General features: G+C 41.9%; 1 pseudogene; it reads right to left on the bottom strand.

Annotated features, from left to right (window-relative positions):
- Positions 1-2,409: 2,409 nt before the first annotated feature.
- Positions 2,410-6,053, bottom strand: LOC111544971 (annotated as a pseudogene).
- Positions 6,054-6,802: the final 749 nt, after the last annotated feature.

Here is a 6,802-nt window from a genome sequence, read left to right as displayed (position 1 = left end):
GTCCTTTACATTGCTTATAAGTTGGCTTCCTAGGTATTTTATTCTCTTTGAAGCAGTTGTGAATGGGTGTTCACTCATGATTTGGCTCTCTGTCCCTTATTGGTGTATAGGAATGCTTGTGATTTTTGCATCTTGATTTTGTATCCTAAGACTTCGTTGAAGTTGCTTATCAGCTTAAGATTTGGGGTTGAAGCGATGGGGTTTTCTAAATATACAGTCATATCGTCTGCAAACAGGGACAATTTGACTTCCTCTTTTCCTTATTGAATACCCTTTATTTCTTTCTTTTGCTTGATTGTCCTGGCCAGAACTTCCAACACTATGTTGAACAGGAGTGGTGAGAGAGGGCATCCCTGTCTTGTGCCAGTTTTCAAAGGGAATGCTTCCAGTTTTTGCCCACTCAGTGTGATATTGGCTGTGGGTTTGTCATAAATAGCTCTTATTATTTTGAGATACGTCCCATCAATACCTAGTTTATTAAGAGTTTTTAGCATGAAGGGCTGTTGAATTTTGTCAAAGGCCTTTTCTGCAACTATTGAGATAATCATGTGGTCTTTGTCTTTGGTTCTGTTTATGTGATGAATTACCTTTATTGATTTGCATATGTTAAACCAGCCTTGCATCCCAGGGATGAAGCTGACTTGATCATTGTGGATAAGCTTTTTGATGTGCTGCTGGATTCGGTTTGCCAGTATTTTATTCAGGATTTTTGCATCAATATTCATCAGGGATATTGGCCTAAAATTCTCTTTTTTTTGTTGTGTCTCTGCCAGGCTTTGGTATGAGTATGATGCTGGCCTCATAAAATGAGTTAGAGAAGAGTACCTCTTTTTCTGTTGATTGGAATAGTTTCAGAAGGAATGGTACCAGCTCCTCTTTGTACCTCTGGTAGAATTCCTCTGTGAATCCATCTGGTCCTGGACTTTTTTTGGTTGGTAGGCTGTTAATGATTGCCTCAATTTCAGAGCCTATTATTGGTCTCTGCAGGGATTCAACTTCTTCCTGGTTTAGTCTTGGGAGGGTGTATGTGTCCAGGAATTTATCCATTTCTTCTAGATTTTCTGGGTTATTTGCATAGAGGTGTTTATAGTATTCTCTGATGATAGTTTGTATATCTATGGGATCAGTGGTGATATCCCCTTTATCATTTTTTATTGCATCTATTTAATTCTTCTCTCTTTTCTTCTTTATTAGTCTTGCTAGTGGTCTATATATTTTGTTGATCTTTTCAAAAAACCAGCTCCTGGGTTCATTGATTTTTTGAAGGGTTTTTTGTGTCTCTATCTCCTTCAGTTCCGCTCTGATCATAGTTAATTTTTGCCTTCTGCTAGCTTTGGAATTTGTTTGCCCTTGCTTATCTAGTCCTTTTAATTGTGATGTTAGGGTGTCAGTTTCAGATCTTTCCTGCCTTATCTTGTGGGTATTTAGTGCTATAAATTTCCCACGTTTAAATTGCTTTAAACGTGTCCCAGAGATTCTGGTATGTTGTGTCTTTGTTCTTATTGGTTTCAAAGCACATCTTTATTTCTGCCTTCATTTTGTTATGTACCCAGTAGTCATTCAGGAGCAGATTGCTCAGTTTCCATGTAGTCATGTGATTTTGAGTGAATTTCTTAATCCTGAGTTCTAATTTGATTGCACTGTGGTCTGAGAGACAGTTTTTTTTTTTTTTTTTTTTTTTTTTTGGAACGTGGTTGTTTCAATACCGTTCTTGCCAAGCAATATCAAAGTTGTCCATGTTCTCCAAGTTTGTCATATTTTTTATAGACAATATTAAAATTTTTAAAGTATGAGTTGAGAAAGAGACCAGTCACACCTCTGGGGATTTAAAAATGAGAAGCCACATAAATTCTCTTCCTTAAAAAAACAGCCATTTCAAAAGATTTTCTTTAATATCATAAAATATTTTCATGGACAAGTGAGCTAGCAAACACACAATCACCAATGTGCCTTTTGACAAGAGTACCCCCTACCCCAACTCCCACACCAAAGTAGACATGAGATTGCAGAAATGAATACAGCAGATGGAATAGATAGAAGAAAAAAAATCGTAAAAAGGATAGAATATTACTTTGTGCTTGGTTATTTTCCCATGTCACAACAAAACAAGACATTTTGGTGCAAATAGTTAATCTTTCCTCTTTTTTCCATTTGGTGGAGAAAAAATACTTTTTCTATAATAAGATATGTAGTTTTTTGGTTTTTAACGTGCCTTTTTTTTTTTTTCTTTTTTGCAGAAAATAATTTTGTAAACTGTCACTTCCCAGGCAGGGAGGCTCGATGCCACGTGGGCCCCAGCTCGCCTGATGGAGGCTGGGAGCTGAAACAAAACCTAGGCAGGAGATGGGCGATGGTGGAGGTGCAAGGCAGGGCATGGCACACAGGACGAGAGTGGCTGGGTGGAGTGAATTAGAGGTCACTCTCACCACATAGCACTGTGGGGAAGGACATGTAGTCCAGAGCACCTAGCATGGAATTGGAGCTGGTGTTGGGGACCATCTGTGCCATGCAGTACTCTGCCTGGTCAGGAGGCAGCTCATGGTGCAGCTCGTACACGGTAATGTAGTCCTTGTCCCCAGCCAGGATCTTGAAGGAAGCCATGACTTGGTCTGCTGTATCTGTATGGCTGTCTCGTGGGACATGAAGTTGATGAAGGCCTGGAATGTCACTACCCCCAGCCAGTTGGGATCCACAATGCTCATGATGCAGGCAAATTCTGCTTATCCCTAGGGGTCATTGCCAATATCATAACCCAAGCCAATGAGGCAGGCTTTGAACTCCTCAGGACCCAGTGTGCGGAGTGATCCCAGTCAACGTGGTTGAAGGAGATCTGGAACTCATTCATCTGCTCCTGGCTGATGCCCTTGGCATCTCAGGTCAGGATCTGGTTCTCCGCCTCATTGATGGTCCTGGAAATGGTGGTGAGCAGCTACTTCCAGCCCACACGGATGTGCTCCATGATGTAGTTGGTGTGCTTGTTGCCAAAGACGAGTGCCTGCTGGATGAGCTGGTGGTCGCCCTCCAGCTGATCAATCTTTGGCTTATAGTTGATGATGCTCTTCTCATACTGCCGCAGGTGGCTGAGCTGGTCCTCCAGGGTCCCGTGCATCTCAGTGGAGATCCTCCTGATCTGAGAGACAGTTTTTTTGTGATTTCTGTTCTTTTACATTTCCTCAGGAGTCTTTACTTCCAACTATATGGTCAGTTTTGGAATAAGTGTGATGTAGTGCTGAGAAGAATGTATATTTTGTTGATTTGGGGTGGAGAGTTCTCTAGATGTCTATTAGGTCTGCTTAGTGCAGAGTTGAGTTGAAGTCCTGGATATCCTTGTTAACCTTCTGTCTTGTTGATCTGTTTAACATTGACAGTGGGGTGTTAAAGTCTCCTATTATTATTGTGTGGGAGTCTAAGTTTCTTTGAAGATAGCTAAGGACTTGTTTTATGAATCTGGGTGCTCCTGTATTGGGTGCACATGTATTTAGGATAGTTAGCTCTTCTTGTTGAATTGATCCCTTTACTATTACATAATGTCCTTCTTTGTCACTTTTGATCTCTGTTTGTTTAAAATCTGTTTTTTTTTTTTTTTTTCTTTCAGAGACTAGGATTGCAACCCCTGCTTTTCTTTGTTTTCCATTTGCTTGGTAGATCTTCCTCCATCCTTTTATTTTGGGCCTATGTGTGTCTCTGCACATGAGATGGGTCTCCTGAATACAGCACACTGATGGGTCTTGACTCTTTGTCCAGTTTACCAGTCTGCGTCTTTTAATTGGGGGCATTTAGCCCATTTACATTTAAGGTTATATTGTTATGTGTGAACTTGATCCTGTCATTATGATGTTAGCTGGTTATTTTGCCCATTAGTTGATGTAGTTTCTTCCTAGCATCGATGGTCTTTACAATTTGGCATGTTTTTGCACTGGCTGGTACTGGTTGTTCCTTTCCATGTTTAGTGCTGCCTTTAGGAGCTCTTGTAAGGCAGGCCTGGTGTTGACAAAATCTCTCAGCATTTGCTTGTCTGTAAAGGATTTCATTTCTCCTTCATTTATGAAGCTTAGTTTGGATGGATATGAAGTTCTGGATTGAAAATTCTTTTTTTTTTTTTTTTTTTTTAAAGAATGTTGAATATTGGCCTCCACTCTCTTCTGGCTTGTAGAGTTTCTACCAAGAGATCTGCTGTTAGTCTGATGGACTTCCCTTTGTGGATAACCAGATCTTTCTTTCTGGCTGCCTTAACATTTTTTCCTTCATTTCAACCTTGATGAATCTGACAATTATGTGTCTTGGGATTGCTCTTCTCGAGAAGTATCTTTGTGGTGTTCTCTGTATTTCCTGAATTTGAATGTTGGCCTTGCTAGCTTGGGGAAGTTCTCTCGGATAATATCCTGAAAAGTGTTTTCAAACTTGGTTCCATTCTCCCTGTCACTTTCAGGTACACCAAACAAACGTAGATTTGGTCTTTTCACATACTCCCATATTTCTTGGAGGCTTTGTTCATTTCTTTTTACTCTTTTTTCTCTAAACTTCTCTTCTCACTTCATTTCATTCATTTGGTCTTCAATAACTGATACCCTTTCTTCCACTTGATCAAATCAGCTACTGAAGCTTATGCATGCATCACGTAGTTCTCGTGCCATGGTTTTCAGCTCCATCAGGTCATTTAAGGTCTTCTCTATGCTGTTTATTCTAGTTAGCCATTTGTCTAATCTTCTTTCAAGGTTTTTAACTTCCTTGCAATGGGTTCAGTTATCCTCCTTTAGCTTGGAGAAGTTTGTTATTACTGACCTTCTGAAGCCTACTTCTGTCATCTTGTCAAATTCATTCTCCATCCAGCTTTGTTCTGTTGCTGGCGAGGAGCTGTGATCCTTTGGAGGAGAAGAGGCACACTGGTTTTTAGAATTTTCAGGTTTTCTGCTCTAGTTTCTCACCATCTTTGTGGTTTTATCTACCTCTGGTCTTTGATAATGGTGACCTATAGATGGGGTTTTGGTGTGGATGTCCTTTTTGTTCATGTTGATGCTATTCTTTTCTGTTTGCTAGTTTTCCTTCCAACAGTCAATACCCTCAGCTTCAGGTCTGTTGGACTTTGCTGGAGGTCTACTCCAGACCATGTTTACCTGGGTATCACCAGCAGAGGCTGCAGAATGGCAAATATTGCAGAAGAGCAAATATTGCTGCCTGATCCTTCCTCTGGAAGCTTCATCTCACAGGGGCACCTGGATGTATGAGGTGTCAGTCAGCCCCTACTGGGCAGTGTCTCCCAGTTAGGCTACACAGGAGTCAGGGAACCACTTCAGGAGGCAGTCTGTCTGTTTCTAGAGCTCAAACTCCATGCTGGAAGAACCACTGCTCTCTTCAGAGCTGTCAGACAGGGATGTTTAAGTCTGCAGAAGTTTCTGCTGCCTTTTTTTCAGCTATAACCTGCCCCCAGAGGTGGAGTCTACAGAGGCAGGCAGGCCTCATTGCGCTGCGTTGGGATCCACCCAGTTTGAGCTTCCCGGCCACTCCTTTTACCTATTCAAGCCTCAGCAATTGCGGACACCCCTCACCCAGCCAGGCTGGCACCTCACAGTTGGATCTTGCACTGTTGCGCTAGCAGTGAGAAAGGCTCCGTAAATGTGGGACCTGCCAAGCCAGGTGCGGGATATAATCTCCTGGTGTGCTGTTTGCTTAGACCTTTTGAAAAGCACAGTATTAGGGCGGGAGTGTCCAGATTTTCCAGATACCATCTGACATGGCTTCCCATGGCTAGGAAAGGGAAATCCCCTGGCCTCTTACACTTCCCGGGTAAGGCGATGCCCCGCCCTGCTTCGGCTCACCCTCCATGGTCTGCACCCACTGTCCAATCTGTCCCAGTGAGATGACCCAGGTACCTCAGTTGGAAATGCAGAAATCACCCATATTCTGCATTGATCATTCTGGGGGCTGCAGACTGGAGCTATTCCTATTCAGCCATCTTGGAATGATTCCCAACTATTTTTTTAATAAGCTTACAAGTGTTAGGTCATATTTCGTCTACTCACCTTCCCAAACTCTACTGCTGCTTTGTCCTTCATTTTGCTGTAGCCAGTGCCTGCCTGCCTTCTTTCCTTCCTTCTTCCCTTCCTTCTTTGCTCCCCTTCTTCCCTCCCCACCCTTTTCTACCCTTCCCCTCCCCTTCCCTTCCTTTTTTCTCTCTCTCTGTTTCACTTGTTTTTTGGGACAGGCTCCTTATCATCCAGGCTGAGTGCAGCCATGGTGCAATCCTGGCTCACTGCAGCCTTAACTTCCTGGATTCAAGTAATCCTTCTGCCTCAGCCTTTCAAGTAGTTGGGACTACTACCAGTGTGCCACTGAACCCAATTAATTCTTATTTTTTTTTTTTGTAGAAATGGGGTCTCACTATGTTGGGCAGGCTGGTCCTTAGCTCTTGCTGTGCCTCTTTTCTGTGTGCAAACACAATGTATTATTTATCCTTTCAACCTTTTCCCTAAAGGCTCCTGCCTCCTATAACTGGTTTCTTCTCCTCATTCACATTTCAGAATAGAGGTCGATTCCTCCAAGGTCTCTTTTACCAATTTTAAAGGGAATTTAAGGCCTTAATCTTGGTTTCTCTCCATTCTCTATCTTTCACAACATTTTTTGTAATCAATAATCTTCTTGTTTAATGATAAGGGAACTCATTTATGCTCTGTTAATCTCAGTAGAATTTAAAGGCAATCAACACTTCCTCATTGCTGTTGCTCAGCTGTGGGCACAAAGAAAATGTTCAACTCATATTTGCTGAAAAAACATATTTACATGATATTATTCAAGCCTACCATGT

The sequence above is a fragment of the Piliocolobus tephrosceles genome, chromosome 10, assembly GCF_002776525.5.
Source record: "Piliocolobus tephrosceles isolate RC106 chromosome 10, ASM277652v3, whole genome shotgun sequence".
In the NCBI taxonomy this organism is placed as follows: domain Eukaryota; kingdom Metazoa; phylum Chordata; class Mammalia; order Primates; family Cercopithecidae; genus Piliocolobus; species Piliocolobus tephrosceles.
Note: the sequence above shows the minus strand (reverse complement) of the source record. Positions and strands in the feature narration are given on the sequence as shown.